Source organism: Nuphar pumila, chromosome 10, assembly GCF_984573655.1.
Source record: "Nuphar pumila chromosome 10, dmNupPumi1.hap1.1, whole genome shotgun sequence".
Taxonomy (NCBI): Eukaryota; Viridiplantae; Streptophyta; class Magnoliopsida; order Nymphaeales; family Nymphaeaceae; genus Nuphar; species Nuphar pumila.
In genome coordinates this window covers 116,164,574-116,190,371 of record NC_143258.1, presented here as the reverse complement: position 1 = coordinate 116,190,371, position 25,798 = coordinate 116,164,574, and positions in this window count along the sequence as shown.

Genomic DNA, 25,798 nt, shown 5'->3' with positions numbered 1-25,798 from the left:
CCTCACGAAGTTCGCATAAGAATATTTACAAACCTCTTGTTAAAATGAACCATGTAACTTTGCAAATGCTGGACTAAAATTGTATATGATACTAAATTTGTGAGATATCTCCTTTCAACAACAAGGAGATCTACAAATATATACCTATCTACACAAATATTTGACATGTGAACCAGCATAACTTCGCATGCATGACAAATCATATATAAACTTGTTTTTATTCTTTTTTTGTTTGTGTTCGAAAAGAATTGTATTGTCCATGTAGAACCCCAAGCATTGTTCCTCTCTCCTTACAACGAAGCTAGGGTGCTTTTGTTATTGCATTCTGACAAGCTCGTGGTATCATCCTTCTCATCAACTTCCTTGGTTAGGTCGAAAGGCAAGTTCTATACAAACAATATATATATATATATATATATATATATATATATATATATATACATATATATATATATATATAGTTTTATTTCAATCCAAACTTTTTTTCTTTTTTTGTAGATATGGTCATTTAATAGCTTGTATTTGTATTTGGTTGTTTTATAGATGTTTTTTGTATGTTTTCTTATGTTTTATTTAATATTTGCCATGAGATTTATTTAGAGTTTATTATGTTTATTATATATATTGTTTATATTATAGATGATTTATGTTTATTTGTTTATCCTTTAATTAATATTTGTTATTTTGTGTTAGTATAATGGGACTAATGTTCACTGTGTACAAACATTGAATAGGAGATTGCTGGTTTTCATAGCAGTTGTTTAAAAGGTCCAAACTCTAAAAGACCCTGCTCCAGATCAATTGCCCTAAACAAGCCAAAAAAATCTTGATGTTGAAGACCCTGACCCACATTCAATAGTGCAAATAGATCAAAGTAAGGTGTACTCTAATCCAAATCCATTATATCAAAGAATTTGAGAGGATCCAAGCATTGCTATAGAGCCACATGTTGAAGATTTAGTTCAAGATGAGAAAGACCCGAATCCAAGTTTCAAAGGCCAAGCAACTGTCGATGAATTGATTCTTATAGATCTAGATCCAAGATCCATCTTGTTGTGGGATCCACCCCTAAGGTGCAATATCAACATTTATAACATCCTCAACCAAGCAAGACATTTGACTAGGGGTGTCACTTTATTCTGCATTTGGGACTTGAATATAGTTTAGAATTGGATGGGTCAAATTGAAGCCAAACAAAATCTACCATCCGAACTCCTAATGATGCAAGTCATCTCAGCCACATGGGACAACCTCCAAGATGATGCCACCTTAGTCATGCCGCCACCTTAGCTGCCACCTCATCTGAGTGGGACCCCCTTAGGTGCTCCTCTCATAAATACCAAGTGGGACTCACATGTGGCATCCCTCTAGAATCCCCTCATCAATAAAAAGTGGGCCCCACCTTGTTGGCGTTACCTAAGAGGCATTCAAGGTCCTCAAAAAATGTGTGACCATTGGGCTTCCTTCCTTTATGACCATGGAGTTCAAGAGTCTCATAGGATAGTGGGTTTCATTAGTGAAATTAGGTAGTGTTTAGAATAGTGGGTTTATTTGCTTTTATTTTATTTTTTGCTTTGAATTTTGTAATTACGTGAGAGTTTCTTTGAGCCTATAAAAAGGGGCTTTTTGATGAAGTTGATATGAAAATAATCAACTTGTCTCTCAACTCTCTTTGGGCATGACTCTTTTGCCTCTCTCCAAATTTGTCTCTCTTTTTGTCACTAGGCCTTCTTCTCTTGTTTCCTTACGTTTGTGAGTCCCTACCCCTCTCGAATCATTCACTCGTTTTATAAGGGCGCATCTATTGGTTACGAAATATAGTACCAACCCTCCAAGGTCTGAAATTGCCTAAGTATTGAGTAGAACCAATTCTATGCAGCAATTATGTGGTTTGTATCAACTCCACGGTGAACTTAGACCAACCCTACACCAAACATAGATTTAGAGTCATCCCGACCCTCTCCCAGCCTTAGGACATGCTTACTAAACCGTGCAAGTCCTTGGAACCCTTTTCCTAAAATCTCTCACTAGCCACGCCACCCAAAAACCCATTAAACCCAAAACTAGAAAACAACATTTTGTTATTGTGATTTTTAAAAATTAACCCAACTTAAAAATAATGGTTTTCCTAAACTGTACCCAGTCTAGACCATCAATGTAGTGACCCCAACTAATCCTCATAAAAATAGTATTTTTTTTAAACAATTGCATAAACAAAACCAAGGATCTAGGGTCTCACAGATTTAATATATCAAACCACAAACAAATAGTGCATTGAATCAACAAAGAATAATCAACTTTATTAATCAATAAAATAATGTCACAAAATTGAAATAGTAAAATCATATATCATAAGGAGTCACTCTGTCAAGAACCCACAACTAGCCATGCAAGGTTCACCATTTTCAACTGGCAAGTCAAATCGTCAAGAACCCACAACTAGCCATGCAAGGTTCACCGTTTTCAACTGGCAAGTCAAATCATCACTGAGTACCTAGACCTATAAAACAGTGTTTGAAAATGGGTAAAAACCAAAGTCCTTTGTATAATTTTTTCTAAAAATTTAAATAGTATAAATCAAATTCATGCATAATTTTAGAAAAATATTACATTAATAATTTTTATAATCAACTTATCATTCAAGCATTTAAACATGTATCATGCAATAACAAATATCATGCAAAACAAAATAAGCATGAATGCATAAACTAATACAAAACAGTAAAAATATATAATTCAATGCACCTGCATAAATAACTTATTAAGTTATTTATCAGAGTAGCTTTTGTATGCATGTCTCTACTAAATACGCATAATTTTAGTTTTTACTTTTTTTTAACTCGTAGATACTCAAAACGGGCATAAATTCTTGAAGTTCAAGTTAGGTTCTCACTTGTAGCTTAACACTCAATTAATATTTTATTACTAGGTTCCACGTATAATCGTCTACTGATATTAGGAATCTTCACCTTCCATCAAAACATTAGGAATCCTCACATAGTGTCAGGACATTAATGTATATCATCAACCATTGATGCCACTTTCTTGGTATATCAATAACTATAACTGAGTCAACAATACCACCTTTAGGCAAAGTGATTGAAATCTTCCTAAACTGTGGCCAGGAAGTGAACCACCATATGAGGCTCAAGGGTACAATCACACATAGAGTTTTAATATCCTCACGGTCCCCATTACCATTATCAAAGATTTTCATACTGTAAAAAAGACACCAAGGAAGAGATTAATTACATTGTTTGGTTTCTTTTACTTTTTCAAATAATTTCAAGTTCTTTACACATGAACTGTTTTGCAAATCTACATGCAAAACCAATTTCAGGATCTAGCTTATAAAATATAAATGTGCAATTAATTTAGGAAAACCAATAATTTTCATAAATAAATTTTGTAATGCATAAATTAAAATCAACAACATTGGAGCAACACCCGCTCCTTGCCCACACAGTTCGCAATGGTTCATATCTGACTATAAAAGCATCTCAAAGTGATTTATGCACATTTTGCAAAATTTTAGTGAACATGCAATACACACTTTGTTTTAAAACATCTTCACAAAATACATTCAACACACAACATGAATGCACATAAAGTTAATTGCATATACATGCAAACAAATGCCTGCAACACACATTATCATGATCTATTTCATGCATAAATACCCGAACATGCACATGATCATATTTATGTAAACATCAACATAACTTCAAAATTTTCATGTATATGATATGCACAATTTGCAATATAGTATTTGAATGCATAAGCATGTATAATCAAATCACATCAGATATATCACCCTGTAGTCCATATGCATGCAAGTGTGACCATAGCAAGACAATTTAGAAATAACATCCAACACACTACCAATCTTATCAAAATTCACATGCAAAAACCATAACAAATCTGATCAGATTGCATGAGTACAAGCGAAAAATCTCGTCTAAATTGCACACTTGCGAAGAGTGGAAAATTTGATCAGATTGCACCTACATAAATAGTAGCAAATCTGATCAATTTACACATGCATATCAAATATGAAAAATCATACACAATGCACCATTTGGCGGTCTGATCATTACCGCACATATATACATATTGGCAGTTAATATTTATAACATAACAAAGCCTAACGATATTTTGTCAACATGTCATTGCTGCAATAAAGTGTGCAACAACATGCTATCAACAACATGCAGCATGTTGTTGCGACATAAATATACACAACAATATGCTATTGACAATATGATGTCACTACTAGAACATGAGCAGCGACATGCTATTTGCAACATGTTATTGCAACATAAATATGCAGCAAGGTGTTGCCTAGAATAGTACACAAAAATGCATATGCATGTAACCAATAACAGTCCATAATTTTAATAAATAATCAGATTTGACGACAGTGAGCAAAACATATTATACATCATCTGATAAGAACCAACATGATAGCATATACTTAATTTAATGACAATAAACTTAATAACATAAATTTAGAGTTGATGACAGACAACATAAAAACATATTTGATGACAACCCGCATAATAGTATGAAAAACATATTTGATAACACAAATTCAAAGCTGATAACAATCAACAATATGGCCGAAAAATCAAGTTTGCCAATAATCGACAACTAAATAAGGAATCAGATTTTTATAACAGCTAATAAGATCTCATAAAACCATATTTGATAACCTCAAATTTTTTTTATCTACAGTATGCCTAATCAGCCCACTCACAATGCATGTGGGCCAGTCTGATCAAATTGCACCCACACCCAATAATGCCAACCTAATCAGCCCAAAAATATAACTTATAAGTCAATCGACATGCCTGCTCAGTCTGCCCATAATGCATACAGGCAGATCTGATCAGATTGCTCAAAAGATGAAATTGGCCAACCTAGTTTGGATCAAATCTGATCCAAAATCACACACACACACACACACACACACACACACACACACACACACACACACACATATATATATATATGAATCCAACATGCATAGCTAAAAAAAAGAAGACATCGACCGCTTAAACCTAGGTTCACATATGCTTAAATAGGGAAAAATCGATGGCATGCTTACATCAAATCAAAGATGTATGAAATCGTGAATCAAGGCATATTTTTAGACATGTTTTTGAATAAGATTTCCCTTTTCCCATCTAAAATTTCACATGAACCTAATTTAAAACTGTTTCTGCACAAATCCATAGAGAAACCCATACCTTAAATCGAATGTGGAAAAAGATTGAAAAACGATGAATGTTCGATAAGGAAGATGGATTTCCTCATCTCCTTCCTCTTCTTCTTTCTTTTCTTTCTCCTTTTCTTTCTTTCTTTTTCTTTCTTTCTCTTCCCTTTTGTTTTTTTCTTTCTCTTTTTCTTTTCTCTCTCTTCTCTCTAACTCTCTAGAAACTCGAGTTTCTAGAGAAAGAAAAAACTATCTCATTTATATAATAGTTTCGCTTTTTTTCTTTATTTTATTTTGTTATTTATCTTTTTATCTAAAGGGTGACGTCCATCTAGATGGCTCTCTAATAGAGAGTAGACTTCTACCAAAGGTAGAACTTTACCTCTCTAGATACTCATTATTATTAATTATCTTATTTTATTATTTATATAATATTTAATATTATATTTTAAAAATATTTCAGAGGGTGTCACCCCCCTCTAGAAGTCTTTCCATGGTAGAGTTCTACTTGAAGTAGAACTCTACCTACCAAATTTAACTTTTAAATTGATTTTAAAGTTTTAAATTAGTCATATTTTGATTTTAGATCCAGATCTAGATCCAAGATCCAAATCCATATGGATCTTACCTAGACTAGATTCTAGTTAATATGGATCTTGAATTAGGTCCAGATCTATATCAACTTGAATCAAACGGAGTGGATCCAGTTTGATCCAATCCAGAAAAAATATCAAAATAGAGATGGTCATTTTTGAAAACCATGATTTTCGGGCCAACCATAACTCAATTTTAAAAAACAAAGCACCAACATTCTCAAAATTATAAAATGCATGTAACAATTTACTTATCTAATTTTTGCCTCCGAAGTTTGCCTCAATTTTGCTTAAATTTAAAGGTTAAAAATATAAAAATAAATAAATATTAAATACTTAATTTAGGTCATTTAGAGGTTCATTTAGGTTTTGTTAGTGGGCTCTAGGCCATGCCCAAACTCAACTGACATCAACTATATTTAAAGATATCTTTTACTATTTTATCATTTTCATTAAATACTTAATTAAAATTCAAAATTTTTGAATTTAAAAATCATAGAAAATACATCATATTACAATAAAAAATTAACCCTAGATACCCCTACATGTCCTTAACCTGCCCTTCAAAATAGGATATTAAAATTTTATTGTTTAGGGGAATTAATTCTCACACTAAACCCTATTTTGCCCAAATCTTAATCCAGAAATAGACCTGACCCAAACCCATGTTCTAGTTTTTCATATTTTTAATTTTCAAACCACACCAATCTAGACTCTCAAATTTTAACCAGACATTCTTTAACATGTTTCTAGTCTAACCTTAGTTTCTATTATTTTTATAAATTTTATTCTTAAAGAAATTACCCATTCTATCAAGGTCTGTCAGAAACTAAACAGAATCATGTTCCTAGACAAACCCAGAATTTTTGAAAATTTTATCTCTGTAACCCCGAATGCCCTGAACTTTAAAATTTATCTTAAGCTTTTCAGATATGTCCTTAGCCACATCCTGATTTTTTAGCATTTATTGTGTGTATTTTAAGATAAACTGAATTTTATTTGAATCCTGCCAGACCCATACCTGAATCTGTTACCCAAACTTGATCCTTGTCTTAACCTAAACCTAACCCAACCTACTTGAACCTTATCAGCCGATGCCCATCGAAACACATTAGTTGTTATAGGTAGTTATATTAATTGAATGTATAAAGTGTATATAGATGGACTTTTCTTACATGCTATTTTCATTAGATAAATAATATATTTTTGTGGTTGGTGTAAGTAGTTATTGATGGCCTCTAAAAAAGTTAAAACATACTATCTTAGCATTGATTTCCTTACTTTGAGATATACAGTGGTCTCAAAAAATAGTGGCTAAAAAAAATTTATGGCTATGATATCACATAAAATCGGATATGGGGAAGAGTCAATGATCCTCCGATATAGTTATTATCCGAACGTAGATAATCAACATATATGGATAGCTGTGTTGGATGATGTATTTATCTAATATTTTTTAATGAATTACTCCAATATGTTATGCCTTTTATGTATATGTTAGAAATGTCTTCTATGTATAAACGTAAATAAAAACATGGCAAAAAGGGAACCCAACCTCCATCTCCACCGCCAAGCAAGAAACCAATTGTGGTGCCTAAGATATAATGAATGTCTTAAATTATGTGTATGTATTTGTTCTATTATACATGTATGTGTTTATATATTATTTCAATTGATGATGAGAACAAGTTAATGAGGAAGGAGAAGTCATGCATGAGAATACGAAAGAATGAAAAGAGTATGAATTTGGTGAAAAAACTTTGTTGGCAAGTAACATAAGTGTTAGGTTTGCTCGTTTGTATAATTGTTCTTTTGTTAAGTTTCTATGTAGACTCATTTGAATCTAACATAAATGTACTACATATTTTAACTATGTAGTATCAAACAAGATTCATAGAAAAACTTCATGTGGCCCACAACGAAGACATGGAAAGAAAAACGAACCTGCCAAGGACCATTTACCTTATCTCATATTTCTTTATGAGTTTGAAAAATAAGGTTTATGTTGTTTTTCTACTGACTAATAAAAACTAGTTGGTAAACCTTTTTTGTTCACAGCAAATGGTCTCAACTAAAGGGAAGCGAGATGAGGCAACTAGGTGTTTGAAGAACTCTTATCAATTCTTTGAAGATGACAAGGTATCTCTTGGACAACTTTGCATACTTACGAACCTTAAATTTTCACATGCACAATGACCTTAAACTCAATTTATGTTTCAGCTTTTAATTCCTGTCAACTGGGGCAACTACTACAAGGTTCTTTGAAAAATGAACATAAAGGAGAAGGTGTTCAAGCTGTATAATTCTACAAAATCTATAAATTGTGCAGATGAGAATATCATATAAATATTACAATAACATTACTTATTCAATATGTGCTTATTTTTTTGCATATATTTGTTAACTTGCTTTTTTGTATATATTTATTAACTCATTTTTTTAGGTTCATTTTTCTCGATGTGATTTGAATGATTGTTACAATGATTTGACAACTGAGAACATGGAGGCTATTACTCAACAACAAAATGAGTAATTATTTTGCATATCATTGTTAACTTAATTCATGCATGTATATGCTCTTAACTTGGTATATGATTGTTACAGATGTGATTATTGTATTTTTATCCTATTATACATGCAACACTTGGGCAGAAATTGACAATTAAACTCCATGCAAGTACGTATTTATATGTTATGGTCTATTTAGTTCTTTGAGATATAAACTATAGTTAGTTGTTTGCTAATAACTCTTTTTTCAAAAAAAATGTCCTTCAGTATAAAAAGCGTATGATCAAATTCTATAAATACATGAAGAATAAGGCTTTGGAGGGTACAAAAAATAAGGATAACAAGGAGGCAAAGAACATAAATGAACTACAACAGAGCACATATGATATGAAGGTTAATGAAAAGGAAGAGGTTGAGAAAACATCGGTCAGTGATGTACTGGTTGTCAAGGTCTCGATATATGAGTTGTGGATAATTATGAGGAGTTCAGTTTGAATAGTTAATGCAAATTTGTATAAATTGTCAAACTTTAAAGATGTAAATTATGAGTTTAAATTTTTGATGTTCTTTAAATATTCTATGATTTGTAAATTATGTTTTATAAATGAAGAATGTTCTTTACACAATTAAGATGTTCTGTAAATTTTGTTGTTTAACTTTATTTCATATGTTAATTGTGTAAATGTTTTCAATTTGAATTGTGCAATTGTAAATAGGTGAATTTGAATATAACAAGTATTTTTATATCTATAGATTTTAATTATAGATTGAAACTATAAGCAAGTGAATTGTATAAATGTTGTTAATTTGAATTGAGCAGGTAAAATTATAAATTTGTAAGGATAAAAAAGTCTACAAAAAAGAAAGGCAAAAAATGACTAATATTTACGAGAATGAGAAAGTTCATATACAATATAGGCAAACAATAACCAATATTTGGATGGATAAGAAAGTTTGCATAAAATATAGACAAACAATGACCAATATTTGTGAGGATGAGGAAGTCTGTAGAAAATAGGTGAACAATGGCTAATATTCACGAGGATGCGGAAGTTCTCATAAAATATAAGCAAATAGTTAACTATTACATTTGTGAATTCTCCCTAAATATGCAAATTGATTATACAGACTTTCATATCCTCGCAATTGGTCATTGGTCATGAATAATGTACGAGGACTTCCTCATTATTGCAAATATTTATCATTTTTTGCCTATTATTTGATGCATACTTCCTCATTATTGCAAACATTTATTATTTTTTGCCTATTAATTTATGTGGACTTCCTAGTTCTCGCAAATATTTGTTATTTTTGCTTATTATTTTTTGGAACTTATGCATCCTCGCAAATATATAGTTTTACCTACTCAAATTAAAGTGACAATATTTACACAATTCACCTACTTACAATTACAATCTATAATTAAAATCTACATATATAAAAATCACATGTTATATTCAAATTCACAAAACTTTCATAATTCACTTGTTTATAATTACCATCTACAAATATAAAATATAGAATTATAATTCCATAAAAAGCTTCAACATTTACATAATTCACATGTTATATTTAAATTTATAGCACTTATAATTCACATGTTTACAATTCAAATTTATCATACTTACGATTTAAATTTATAGTAGATACATAATTCAATGATTTATAGCTTTACAATTCAAATTTAAAATTACATATACAATTCAATCAAAGACAATCCAATGATTTAATGATTTACAATGAATCTCAGATACACTCAAATTTTTAAAATAATTGAAGACATAAGTCATTGTTGTAGATGCTTCAGGCATGCTTGTAGCTCCTCGATTACCTTATTTGTGTTATCAAAAAGGTCAACTTGAGTATGTATAATATCTTTCATCATACAAATTTCATCTAGCGCAATAGCTAACTCTGTTTTCAATTCACTTGCAGTTTTTCAATGCTTCATCTCAACTTTTTCCTCCTCCTTAATGGCCCTCTTTGTAGAGGGACTACCTGCAATCTGCAAGAATACAACAACTGCATCCTCGTCAAAGTACTAAAAAGAATGGTCAAAGACGAATCAAACCCAAACTCAAATCCAAAGTCCAAAGTTTAAAGTTTAATTGATATGCCCCCAATGGGCCTTGCCCATAATGGCAACTCTACTAAATAAAGCCAAGTGAAATTCTCACACTCTAATGTAGGATTAAACTTTTGAGAATAAATGAACACCCACTAACTTAGGTAAACGTAGGATGATGGGTGGGCAAACCTAGATAGTTTTGATCTAAAACATCAACAACATAGTAGGTTTATGATGATCCAATGATCAAACTGAGTACTTAGCAAAGTTAGGGATGCTTGAGCAGTACATGAACATTGAATCAAGGTCAAGGATCGGTTCAAGGCTCTTAAATGGGTCGATCTAGGCTTAAAATGGTGATTCAACATGGTTGGTCTAAGACTTGGGGGATAAAATCATCAAAGACCAAATAAAACCAAACCAAGCCGAGCCAAACCGAACCAAAACCAAAACCAAAACCCAAGTCAAAGGTCCATGGCCCAAAGTTCAGTTGATATGCCCTAATGGTCATTGACCATAAAGACAATTTCCCACTAAATAAAACCAAAGTAAAGTTCTCACACTCTTCAATGTGAGACTAAACTTGTAAGAATAAATGAACACTCACTTAGGTAAATGTAGGATAATAGATAGGCAAAGCTAGATAGTTTTAAGCCAAAACCCCAACAACATACTAGGTTCAGGCCGATCCAATGATCAAACTGAGTACTTAGGAAAGTTAGGGATGCAAATGGTTCAGATCTAGAACAGTTAAATACATGAGGATTTAGATCAAAATTGAATCTAGAATATCCAAAATTGCAAAACCTCTATCTTGATTCAACCCATTTCATCCCTAAGCAAAGTACTCAACTCACCCTGGTGCTACATGTCCTGGGGTCTGCATCCCCCAATACAATGGTCGGTTAACTGCCATACCGAGGAAGGTTAGGCCCAGAACACCATTATGAGGGAGTGTGGGTTTCAAGACACATGGTAACACTTAGTGACGTTAAGTACATTGCAAAAAACTCGGGTACCCAACTTATTAACCTAGTGGACCAATTATTAGAGCTCAGTTTCCTGTTAGAATGTAGGTAAGGAAACCAATATGTTGAGAGTGACTTGAGCACTCACAAACTATGTCAGTCTTCTCCAATTCATCATGTTTTAAGAGTTTTTTTTCATCTAGAAATGAACAAAATTTCAAAGATTGAAATAATTAAAAGTAAATACATTGTTGTGTTAGAATGATATTCTCATAAAAGCTTTAACTTCTATCATAAGGACTAAGTGTTTTCTCAAGATTTTTTCAAAGTGTAAATGTGAAAGCAATATATAAGGAAATGATGCAAAGATGCAAACCCTGGGCTTTGGGCATACACAATAACTGTAAATTGCCATAGACAGTATGTTTTAAATCACAACTTTTTAGATTTCTTTCTTGTATATCTCTATATTTGAATTCAGCCTCAAAAGGCTACTTTATCCACACAAAAAGGGTGCTAGATTAGGGTAATGTCCAATGGAGAAATGTCTCTTCACCCCAAGGGTTGCATCCCTTGAACAAAACATGTAAATGTGTCCTACATGTATTTTGATTGTCTTAATTTATATTTGTTTAACTATTATGTTAGTTACTATTATATACTTGTTGACCAATAACATGAGAGCACACAACCATTGAAATCTCATTCCAACAATTGTCTTATGGCCATATTTTCCTGCATCTCCCACTTGGCCATAAGGGATAACTTGTATTGTCAAGTGTTATTCACTAAGTGGCTTATGCATTGACATACTTCTTGAGTATTACTTTATTTATACATTCTTTGTGGACTTATATACTCACCACTTAGACATACTTGAGTCTCATCTGACTCACATGTTTATTGAAAACTTCCTCAGTGACTGCCTTGGTTAATGAATCTGCCACCATGTCACCTAAAAGAATATAATCAACTACTATTTCATTTTCATAAGAAAGTCATATACATATTGATATTTAGCCTCAATATGCTTACTCTTAGAGTTATCTGCCCTTGTATGAATCAAATGTATAACAACTTTGTTATCACAATAAATTTGGATTGGATCTCTTGAAATATACAATTTCAGATCATTTAAGAAGCAATTTATCTAAACATAAAAAGTGATTGCCATGTTACAGGCTACATATTCAACTTCTTGGTATGTTGTGTCATACATGCTTCTTGCATGACCATGCAACTCCCCTACCTCCTAAAATAAATAGTGAATTTTGCTCCAACAATATCACTAACAAAATTTGTATTAGAATAACCCACAAGCCTTAGCATATATACTTGATAGCATAGCTTGAGTTTTCTAGTTCCCTTTAGATACCAAAAGATTCTTTTCACTGCATTTCAATGAGGGAGCTTAGGATTACTTTGGTATCTACTTACTAGACTTACAACAAAACTTAAATCAGGTCCAGTGCAAAACATAACATACTTCAGGTTGTCAATTGCTTGAGCCATAAGGAATATTTACCCTCTCTTGTTTATCTTTTGAATAATCATTCTGATTTAGTCTTAAGTCTTTAACTACATTAGTACCCTTCACCTTGGTACTTTTTATTCTAAATCTCTTTAGAATATGGTTAAGATGTTTTTCTTGACTTAGACATAGAAACCTTTATTTTCCATCTCTCCAGATTTTAATTTCAAGGATATATGAGGCATCACCCATATTATTCATTTCAAATCGAGAACATAACCAAGATTTAGTCTCAATTATCATGTCTATGTCCTTTTTTATGAGTAATATATCATTAACATAGAGGGACAAAATAGTAAACTTACTTCTACTTTTCTTGGCATATATGTAGTGGTCCAAATTATTTACCATATAACCCAATTTAGTTATGGCTTTATAGAATATCAAGTATCACTGCCTCAGTGACTACTTAAGCTCATACAAGGATTTATTCAACTTGTATACTTTATCCTTTTTTATCCTTTTGACCTTCAATTTTAAAGCCTTCTTGTTGTTGCATAAATATGGTTTCTTTTAATTCACCATTCAAGAAGATTATTCTGGCATTCATTTGATATAGATCAAGATCAAAAAAATCCACCAGTGCCAAAATAATACAAATAAAAACCAACTTTGCTATAGGAGAATAAGTTTCTTTATAATCTATACTCTCACGTTGAGAATAGTCTTTCGCAATTAATCTTGCCTTGAACTTATCAACAATTTCATAAACTCTGAGTTTATTCTTGAGAACTTTTTTCCAATTTTCTTACAATTTTGTAAACACCTCATTTTTTACCAGGTCAATACGATATCATAGTAGGAAGTTGTAACAAAAACAATGTAACTTGTTAAATAAAAATCTTGTTTTTCATGTAGGGACTACTTTGAATACATTTTTGTTCATCAAAACTATTTAATTTGGTTTTTCACTTAAAAAATGAATTAAATTTGGGGATGTTATCTTTCCAACACATCAAACAGTGCCTCAATCTGATATCTTGATAGAAAGTTATGGCGAAAACAATTTACTCTATTATACCAGATCTGAAGTATAACCTAATTTAAGCGTAGAGATTTGAAATTCCATTATTCAATACGTAAGAAACATCTAGAAACCCCATCTACTCATGCTATTTGGATAGAAACCACTCAAAAGCCTATCATTGTCTCCTTAAAGCCCCAAAATAGAATCATATCCTATCCAAAGTCCTATCTTAAGCAGAACTCTTCTTGGATAAGTTTTATCCTCCATAAGGATAAAAATAAATCCATTTAGGTTGGATTCAAACTCAGTAATACTAGAATCCATATCCCATATAGAATTCTTATAAATAGGTATAACCCCCTATACTCTAAGAGAATCAGAAAATGTGAAAATCATGTACCTAAGAGTTGGCTCTGCAAAACAAACCTATTGAAGCCCTGCTTGCACTCTGTCCTGAAGCCATTAAAGAACCCTCATTCCTACACGGAGGTGCGGACAGACCAAAAAGAGCATAAAAGCTAAACTGACCCTATATCTGAAAAAGTATTTTTCATATCATTAATTTTTTTACTTTTATTTTATTTAATACTTTAATTGGTGTTTATACACATTTTCATTTTATTCGCATACCTGAATACATGATGGTGTGATTCAAGTTGTGGAGATCGAAAAACTGGTCTAGGCTTTACTTTTTCATCAGGCGAAGGACGATCGAGATCTATATATGACATCCCCATAATTTCAAAAAGGATTTTGCATAATCTGAGTAAGTCCCTTCTTTCGCAACTCCATAAATTTTTATCAACAAACCTTCAGGCAGTTAGTTCCCAAACTCTATTTCTTTTTATGGACTCTAGCTCATCTTTTATTGCATTTTCTCAAAGTTTAAATTCAGTAGACACAATTGCATCTTTAAAAATTAGATGATAAGAGTTCATCCAAATTCATGAAGTAACTATTGAGAAATTATATTTTGATGACACACAATATGATACACTGTCATATATGATTTAATATGATATGATAATATGCCTTCATGAATAATGTTATATTATGACTGGATATGATTTGTCATGTATTTAACGAGTATTTGATGCAAGGATATTTCACCTAAAAAGGATGGAGACCTCCTGATCAAGTACAACCTTTGGTGCAATCATTCTCTCTGAAGAAAAAGCTTGATGGGCCATTCATTCTTAAAGATCATCTAAAGAGATCGGCTACTTCAAGATGAAGATTTTTTCTTCTTTAGAGTCATGTGTAGCAGAACCTTCAGAAAATGCTTATTGCATATTACATGCTTTATCATACAAGCCACTAATTCACAAAAGCTATGTTTCATAAAAGCACACGATATTTCAAAAAGCACCTTTTTGAAAACTAATCATTGTACATTCTTACAAACTTTTATGAAAAAGGTATTTTGACAAGATATAATAGCTCATGATTTCAAAAGCATTAATTGTACCTTCTAACATGCATTTATGAATAAGACAACTTGAAAAGAAATAAAAAGTAATGATTTCAAGTATGTAAGAAAAAGACAAAAATACAAAATCGTCTAGTTGAACTAAACTAATATCATTATAATATGTTTAGAAAATACTTTAGTTACTTTATATAACTCAATAATGTCGACTTACTTAAAGTCATCATTCTTTCTGTAAAACATTAAATATCACCTCAAAAGCTTTTTAGAAATGACTATTTAAACCCCACTCAAGAATGTCGACTTGCTTAAAGTCTTCATTCTTTCTGTAGACATTAAATAACACATCATAAAGTATTTTGAGATATGACCATTTACAAATAAAGAACTCAACAAAGCATTTATTGTACTTACATACATTTAAGTCAAGAAGTGACGATTTCTGATAAAAATACTAATGTACTACAAATCATTAAATTGAATAAAGACAAAACTGCATGATGATTTACAAACCAACGTTCAATGTACTACAAATCATTTATTATAAGAATAGACCTTTTACAAAATATATCACACCTAAAATACTACAACGAATAGTCTACTCCAAAGTATTACACTTATGGAAAGAAGACCTTTTCGAAAAAGCACTATAGTACACAAAGGTGTTTTTGAAATGACTTGACATCTCAAAAGGACAATCATTCAAAAAAGCAACGATTATTTTTCTAAGGTTATATATACACTAACAAAATAATAATTCACATGGACATGTGAGCATACAACGAGAAAAATTCATATTCGATATTTTTGAAAGAGAGCCTAATAAAAGAAAGAGAAAAAGAAAGAGAAAAAGTCAAGAATAACTCTTTGACAAAGAGTATTATCTGAGTGAAAAAAACATAACATTCTGAGAATCCTTCATTCGTGCATTCATATCATTCTGAAGGTTCTATAGGAAGTATTGTAACTTTCTGTTATTCACTGTATCCTTTCTTTGTTGAAAGAAGAAGACCTCTGTGAAAGAGGGTGTTGTCCTTCTTTGTTGAAAGAAGAAGACCTCTGTGAAAGATGGTGGTGTCCTTCTTTGTTGAAAGAAGAAGACCTCTGTGAAAGAGGGTGTGTTCCTTCTCTATTGAGAGAAGAAGACCTCTGAGGAAGATGGTGTTGTACTATTTATCCGGTAACTCGGATGTTATAGTGAAAGGCTCAAGTATTTTGCTTGGGGACTGGATGTAGGTCAGTGACTTGACCGAACCAGTATAAATCATGTGTTTTATGTGTTGTGCCTTATTGCTTTTAATTTTTAAATTATCGATCTATTTCATATTTCACTATTCACTATTCACCCCCCTCTAGTGGAATTTCATTTGGTATCAAAGCAGGTTTGCTGGTTTCGACATAACAAGTCTTCCAGCACTTATGGCATCAACCTCTTATGCTCGTGATATTGAAGGTCAACACGCATCTCGTCCTCCTTTCTTCAACGGCCCCAACTATGGATACTAGAAATGCAGAATGGCTATATTTCTAAAGTCCATAGATTTTGCTATATGAAAAATTGTTGAACATCCATACACATCTACATCCTCAGACTATAGCCTATGGTCTGATGAAGAAAATAAGATGGTCAATCTAAATGCAAAGGATATGAATGCTTTATATTGTGCCATTGATCAAAATGAATTTAACAGAATATCTATTTGTGAATCTGCTCATGATATTTGGCACTCTCTGGAGGTTATTCATGAAGGAACCAACAAAGTGAAAGAAGCCAAAATCTCATCTCTAGTTCGAAAATATGAGTTGTTCAAAATGAACAAAGATGAACCCATCACAGATATGTTTACAAGATTCACTAACATCACCAACGACTTGAAATCTCTGGGAGAAACCTATTCTCGGACAGAAAAGGTAAAGAAAATCTTGAGATCTCTCACAACTGATTGAGAGAAAAAGACAACACCAATTGAAGAAGCTCAAGATTTATCCAAGCTTACCCTGGATGACTTAATAGGCAATCTTATGGCCTATGAAGTCCATATGAAGGAAAGAAGGGAAGATGAACAACCTACAAAGAAAACTCTAGCCTTCCCAGCCCTTTCTGAGAATGAGAACTCAGAAAAAGAATTTGAAATTGTGCTACTCACTAGAAAATTCCAGCGCTTCATGAGAAAGAACCGACTTCCAAATAAGCACAAGGAAAGAAAAGACTCTAAGGAAGATTCCATGTGCTATCAGTGTAATAAGCCAGGTCACATGAGACATGACTGCCCTCTTCTAAAAAGAAAATAAAAAACCGAGGAACCAAAGAAAAGGTTCTTCAAGAAAAAGGCTCTCCATGCTCAATGGAATGATTCAGAACCATCCACAAGTGAAGAGTCAAGTGATGATGAAGCTGAAACCGTCAACATGTGCTTCATGACAGAAAGCTCTGTAAGTGAATCTCTCGATTTTTCTTTCGAAGATCTTCAAAATGCTTTTTAAGAACTTTTTGAAGAATCAAGAAAAATGATTCTCAAAAATAAAAATTTGAAATCTGAAAATCTAGAGCTTGTGCAGAAAAATGAAAAACTCAGTATTGAAATTTTTGAGTTGAAAAAGAAAAATTTTATGATTACTTCTGAAATCTCCTCTACTAGCTCCAAGACTAAAAATCTTCAAGTAGAAATTTCAGAATTAAAAAGTAAAACTGAAAACCTTATGAAAACGATTTTCAAGTTTACCAAAGGGAAAGAGAACCTGAATAAACTTCTATCCTCTCAAAAATTCTCTTTTTACAATAATGGTATTGGTTATTCTCACATGAATAAACCTTCTTGTATAAATAAAAAGACTGTTTTCATAAAAGGTTCTGCTGAACCTAAGCAGGAGCATTACAACTTTCATACTTTGTACTCCTCTAAAGTTATAGACAAACCCAAATCAAAATGGATATGGGTTCCTAAGTATAACAAAAAGGGACACGATTGGGTACCACAAAGAATTTTTACTTAATATTTTGCAGGCTCCAAAGAAGAAGAACAAATGGATACTAGACAGTGGATGTTCAAAACATATGACAGGACATCCAGATCTTTTTGTTGTTCTTCATCATAAAGAAGGATGAACTGTCACTTTTGGAGATAACAACAAAGGTTTGATAATTGGTACTGGTAATAATGGTAATATCGATAAACCTCTTATCAAAGATGTTCTCCTTGTTAAAGGCTTAAAACATAACATCTTAAGTATAAGTCAAATGTGTGACACATGTTATAATGTTAGCTTTAAACATGATGCATGCCTTATAGCAGACACCAACAAAAATATCATTTTAAAAGGTATAAGAAGAAATAATATATATGAATTATACCTAGAAAACATTACTGAACATTGCCTTATAGCTAATAATGACACTCAAAATTTATGACACATGAGAATGGGTCATGTCAACTCAAAATACATGTCTAAATTAGCTAAAAACAATTTAGTACGTGGGTTACCTAAAATGACATTTAAAAAGAACTATTTTTGTGATGCATGTCAACTAGGAAAATTGTCAAAATCATCTTTCAAGTAAAAAAATATTGTTTCAAGTAAAAGACCTTTAGAGCTTCTCCACCTGGATCTTTTTGGTCCTACTAGAGTAGCTAGTTTTAATCATAATAAATATGCTTTTGTCATTGTAGATGATTACTCAAGATTTACCTGGGTAATATTTTTGAAAAACAAAAGTGATACGTTTTGTGAATTTGAAATTTTATGTAAAAAGTTACAAAATGAAAATTCTTGTTCTATTATAAAAATTCATAGTGACCATAGAGGAGAATTTGATAATGATCTTTTTGTAAAATTTTGTAACTTTCATGGTATTTCTCATAACTTTGCCTTTCCTAGAGCTGCACCTCAAAATGGTGTAGTAGAAAGAAAGAATAGGACCCTTCAGGAATCTGCTAGAACTATGCTCCTACATAATAACCTTGCTAAATATTTTTGGGCAGAAGCTGTTAATACTGCATGCTATATATCAAATAGAGTTCTTATTAGGCCCTTATTAAATAAAACTCCTTATGAATTATTCTATGATAGAACTCCAAGGATAGACTACTTTAAAGTCTTTGGGTGTAAATGCTTTACCCTTAACATAAAAGATAGCCTTGATAAATTTGATGCTAAATCTGTTGAAGGCATATTCTTAGGATATTCAAGTCATAGTAAAGCATATAGAGTTTTTAATAAGAGTTCAAATACTATTGAAGAATCTATGCATGTCAGTTTTTGTGAATCTATTGATCAATCTGTTCATAAGCAGACTAACGATGATGATGTTGAAAGTACAGATTTATTCTTAGATAGCACAATTAAACCCAATGAAGATGATCTTCAAAGAACATTTGCCAAAATCAGAGATCATCCTCAAAAGCAGATTTTGGGAGACTTGACCAAGGGGGTTCAAACTAGAGCTTAGCTGGAACGAATTGCAAACATGGCATTCATTTCTTAACTTGAACCAAAGAAGATTGAGGAAGCCATCATCGATGAGTTCTGGATGCTAGCCATGACTGAAGAACTGAATCAATTCCAAAAAAATAATGTTTGGGATCTTGTACCAAGACCAAAAGATCATCAGATCATTGGGACAAGATGGATCTTCAGAAACAAGCTAGATGAAACAGGTAATGTTATAAGAAACAAGGCAAAACTAGTAGCTCAAGGATACAACCAGGAGGAATGTATTGATTTTGATGAAACATTTGCTCCTGTTGCTAGACTTGAATCTATTAGAATGTTTTTAGCATATGCAAGCTATATGGATTTCAAACTATATCAAATGGATGTCAAAAGTGCATTTCTAAATGGTTTTATAAATGAAGAAGTATATGTAAAACAACCTCCAGGCTTTGAAAATGAATAATTTCCAGATCATGTTTTCAAACTAAAACGTGCTTTATATGGATTAAAACAAGCACCTCGTGCTTGGTACGACAAACTTAAAACCTTTTTATTAAAAACTGGTTTTTCTGTAGGCAAAGCAGATTTTACTCTATTTGTAAAAATAGTGAATAATCATACCCTAATTGTTCAAATTTATGTGGACGATATCATCTTTGGATCTACTAACAACATTCTCTGTGAAGATTTTTCTAAGTCCATGCAGAAAGAATTCGAAATGAGTATGATGGAAAAACTCACCTACTTTCTTGGACTGCATATTAAGCAAACCAAGGATGGAGTCTTCATCAATCAGTCTAAGTATGCTCATGAACTTCTGAAGAGGTTCAACATGAACTCAACTGCTTCAAAAACTACTCCTATGAGCACAACTACTGTTTTGGACAAAGATGAAGATGGTAAGATTGTGGATACAAAGTTATACAGAGGTATGATAAGATCACTACTTTATTTAATTGCTAGCCGTCCAGATATCATGTTCAGTGTTTGCTTGTGTGCTAGATTTCAGTCAAATCCAAAAGAATCACATCTTAAAGCTGTAAAAAAAATAATGAGATATCTAAAAGACACAGTTGATTTTGAGTTATTTTATTCAAAATCATCTACAATTGATTTAATCTCATATAGTGATGCTGACTTTGCTGGAAGTAAATCTGACAGAAAAAGCACAAGTGGAACATGTCATATGCTAGGGCACTCACTAGTTTCATGGTTCAGTAAGAAACAAAACTGTGTATCATTATCAACTACTGAAGCTGAATACATAGCTGCTAGCCTAGCATGTACACAGGTCATCTGGATGAAACAAACTTTAAAAGACTTTGGTTTAAAATTCGAAAATACAACTATTTTATGTGATAACACAAGTGCTATAAATTTATCTAAAAATCTTATTTTACACTCTCAGACTAAACACATTCAAATTAAACACCACTTTCTAAGAGAACAAGTCCTAAACAATATAATCAAATCGGAATTTATAACCACTAATAAACAACTAGCAGACATTTTTACTAAACCTTTAAAAATGAAGACTTTATAAGAATTAGAAGAGAATTAGGAATATGTAAATTAAGTGATTTATAAAATTAAATATAAAAAAAATTTAGTCCACTCGGGTTCACAATATTAAAATATAATCCTCTTCACGATCATCCGATATCAACATGATTGAAGCATGGGATTTGAGATATCCAGATCTCATTCACCTTTTTCATTCCATTAACTCCATGCCCATCCAAACCGGTAAGTTAGTACACCTTGAAGCTTTCCCATCATTCGACCTACAAACTTCCCTTTTAGATTTTATTCATGTTCTAGCATCATCCCAATCTATGACCTTTTATCCACATCTTATCAAAATTTTCTACACAAATCTTTCAGTCGACCAAGAACATTCCACTATCAATTCCATGGTTCATGGAAAAATCATCTCTTTCAACATTTCTCAGTTAGGTTGCATTCTCAATATCTCTTCTTACGACATTGAGCTCCCCAACATAGTTCCTATAGATCGGACTGTGTTTAAGAAGATCCTCATCTCCACACGATCAACTCATTTCCCGTTGCATACAAGCAACTTGAAGCCTCATGCTCTGTTATTGTCACAAATCCTCTCTTCCAACGTAGTCCCTAAATCACCATCCAAGGGTTTCATTGCTAATGAAATCTCTCTCCTTCTCTATGCAATCTTCTGTGCTTTTCCCATAAACTGGTCCAGTATCATCTTTAACAACATAATTAACTTTCGTTCTTTTCGCTCTCTTCCTTTCGGGTATTTCATCTCCCTAATTCTTCAATACTTCCAAGTGCCCCTTCGAACCGATGTCGTCTACTACTCCAACCACAATTTTGATGACTCCTCCCTCCCTGAGGAAGAGTCCCCTCAACTCAACTCTGACAACGAATGCCATAAAGAAGCAAATCCATCAACAACTTCTGAACTAGACATCTTCTCAGCAATTGTCGATGTCCAGAACACCCAGGATCTTCTTCTGAAGAGTCAAGCCTCTCTGCATCAAGCCTTTGAATCCTTGAAAATCGGCCAAGATGCTTTGCTTCGGAAGTTTCAACCATCCGACTCGGAATGAATTTTTTTGTATTCATTTGTCTGTAATAACTTTTTATACTCTGATCCCCTCCTTTTTGTCCATGACAAAGGGGGAGAAAAACCTGTCTCCAATATTAGAGAAAAATACTCAGACACTTTCTATATTTTTTATGTATTTTTATGATATTATTATTATTATGCATAATGGCTTTTTGACAAGGGGAGCATATTTTGTCCTCATCAAAAAGGGGGAGAATGTTGAGAAATAATATTTTGATGACACACAATATGATACACTGTCATATATGATTTAATATGATATGATAATATGCCTTCATGAATAATGTTATATTATGACTGGATATGATTTGTCATGTATTTAACGAGTATTTGATGCAAGGATATTTCACCCAAAAAGGATGGAGACCTCCTGATCAAGTACAACCTTTGGTGCAATCATTCTCTCTGAAGAAAAAGCTTGATGGGCCATTCATTCTTAAAGATCATCTAAAGAGATCGGCTACTTCAAGATGAAGATTTTTTCTTCATCTTTAGAGTCATATGTAACAGAACCTTCAGAAAATGCATATTGCATATTACATGCTTTATCATACAAGCCACTAATTCACAAAAGCTATGTTTCATAAAAGCACACGATATTTCAAAAAGCACCTTTTTGAAAACTAATCATTGTACATTCTTGCAAACTTTTATGAAAAAGGTATTTTGACAAGATATAATAGCTCATGATTTCAAAAGCATTAATTGTACCTTCTAACATGCATTTATGAATAAGACAACTTGAAAAGAAATAAAAAGTAATGATTTCAAGTATGTAAGAAAAAGATAAAAATACAAAATCGTCTAGTTGAACTAAACTAATATCATTATAATATGTTTAGAAAAGACTTTAGTTACTTTATATAACTCAAGAATGTCGACTTACTTAAAGTCATCATTCTTTCTGTAAAACATTAAATATCACCTCAAAAGCTTTTTAGAAATGACTATTTAAACCCTACTCAAGAATGTTGACTTGCTTAAAGTCTTCATTCTTTCTGTAGACATTAAATAACACATCATAAAGTATTTTGAGATATGACCATTTGCAAATAAAGAACTCAACAAAGCATTTATTGTACTTACATACATTTAAGTCAAGAAGTGACGATTTCTAATAAAAATACTAATTTACTACAAATCATTAAATTGAATAAAGACAAAACTGCATAATGATTTACAAACCAACGTTCAATGTACTACAAATCATTTATTATAAGAATAGACCTTTTACAAAATATACCACACCTAAAATACTACAACGAATAGTCTACTCCAAAGTATTACACTTATAGAAAGAAGACCTTTTCGAAAAAGCACTATAGTACACAAAGGTGTTTTTGAAATGACTTGACATCTCAAAAGGACAATCATTCAAAAAAGCAATGACTATTTTTCTAAGGCTATATATACACTAGCAAAATAATAATTCACATGGACATGTGAGCATACAACGAGAAAAATTCATATTCGATATTTTTGAAAGAGAGCCTATAAAAAGAAAGAGAAAAAGTCAATAATAGCTCTTTGACAAAGAGTATTATCTGAGTGAAAAGAATAGAACATTCTGAGAATCCTTCATTCGTGCATTCATATAATTCTGGAGGTTTTATAGGAAGTATTGTAACTTTTTGTTCACTGTATCCCTTCTTTGTTGAAAGAAGAAAACCTCTGTGAAAGAGGGTGTTGTCCTTCTTTGTTGAAAGAAGAAGACCTCTGTGAAAGAGGGTGTTGTCCTTCTTTGTTGAAAGAAGAAGACCTCTGTGAAAGAGGGTGTTGTCCTTCTTTGTTGAAAGAAGAAGACCTCTGTGAAAGAGAGTGCATTCCTTCTCTATTGAGAGAAGAAGACCTCTGAGGAAGAGAGTGTTGTACTATTTATCCGGTAACTCAGATGTTATAGTGAAAGGCTCAAGTGTTTTGCTTGGGGATTGGATGTAGGTCAGTGACTTGATCGAACCAGTATAAATCATGTGTTTTATGTGTTGTGCCTTATTGCTTTTAATTTTAAAATTATCAATCTATTTCATATTTCACTATTCACCCCCCTCTAGTGAAATTTCAGTAACATAGCAAGAAAAGTTAGTAATCATTAAGATAAGAGGAAGGAGCTTTTAAACTTTTCTACCTGATCTGTGGTTGTGAAAATTATTGGTCATTCATAGATGTATCCATATGCACATAATCTTGATTAGGTACCCCTAAAGCACCTGTGATATCTATAGGGATTTTATCATCCTCAAGATCAAAACTGCATTCTTTATTCTCAAGGAATTCTACTTTTCTGCTTTCTATAAATTCTTTTTTAAGATTGTATAGTCTATAACTTTTTTATCCCTTTGGGTACCCCATAAAGATGCACTTGATAGTTTTACTATTTAACCTATCCTTCAATTGACAAGAAATTAACACATGCGCAGACGACCACCACTTTCGTAGAGGACTTAAATTTGACTTCCTGCCAGTTCACAATTAATTCATAGGGTGTAAAATCTATAACCTTGGAAGGAACTCTATTCAAAATATACATGACAATGCTTATGACTCCTCTCCAAAATTTCTTGGAAAGGCTTGTATGTGTCATCATGGATCTTGTCATATCCATTAGAGTTATATTCCTTCTTTCTGCAACATCATTTTGTTATAATGTATAAAACATAGTTGTATAAGGGGTTATGTTATTATCATACTAGTAGGACTTAAACTCATTAGAATTATATTCACCACCCCTATTTGATCTTATTACTTAGATATTTCTTCCTAATAACTCTTCAACCTCATATTTATATGACTTAAACCTTTCTAGAGCTTCTGACTTTCTAGAAATTAGGTAGATGTATCCATACCTTAAACAATCATTTATGAATATGATAAAAAATATTTTTTTCATGTGTTTCTACTATTAAGGGCTCATATATATCAATATGCACTATAACTAGCAATTCACGTGCCTTGTTTCCCTTAGAAAAAGGTTTCTTAGTCATTTTCCCGGATAGCATGTCACATATTTTTCAAAATCCACATTCTTAAGTGAAAGTAATAACCCCATGCTTAATATCCTTTTCATTTTATTAACATTCACATGCCTAACCTTAAATGCTACAAATATGCATCAACATGCAAAGCATAATCAGTACAATAAAAAATAGTCATTGCATTAATCTTCAAAGGATTTATATTGAGAGAAAACAAATCATGGTCAACATCATAGTGACCCCAGAGCTTTACTTTTTCATGTTTTTCAAATGTAACCGTATTACTACATAAACAGATTTCAAAGACCTTGTTTACAAAGTCTGTTGCAGACAAAAGATTCCTTCTCATAGAAGGTACATATAATACATTGGTCAAAAGCAGACTGGTCTATTCCAATTGAACCCTATATGATCCTATTTCGACCATATCACTGTAGGTATTATTTTCATACATACCTTATGGTCTCCTGTCTTCAACTCCTTCAGTTCCAGAAGCCTTTTTTAG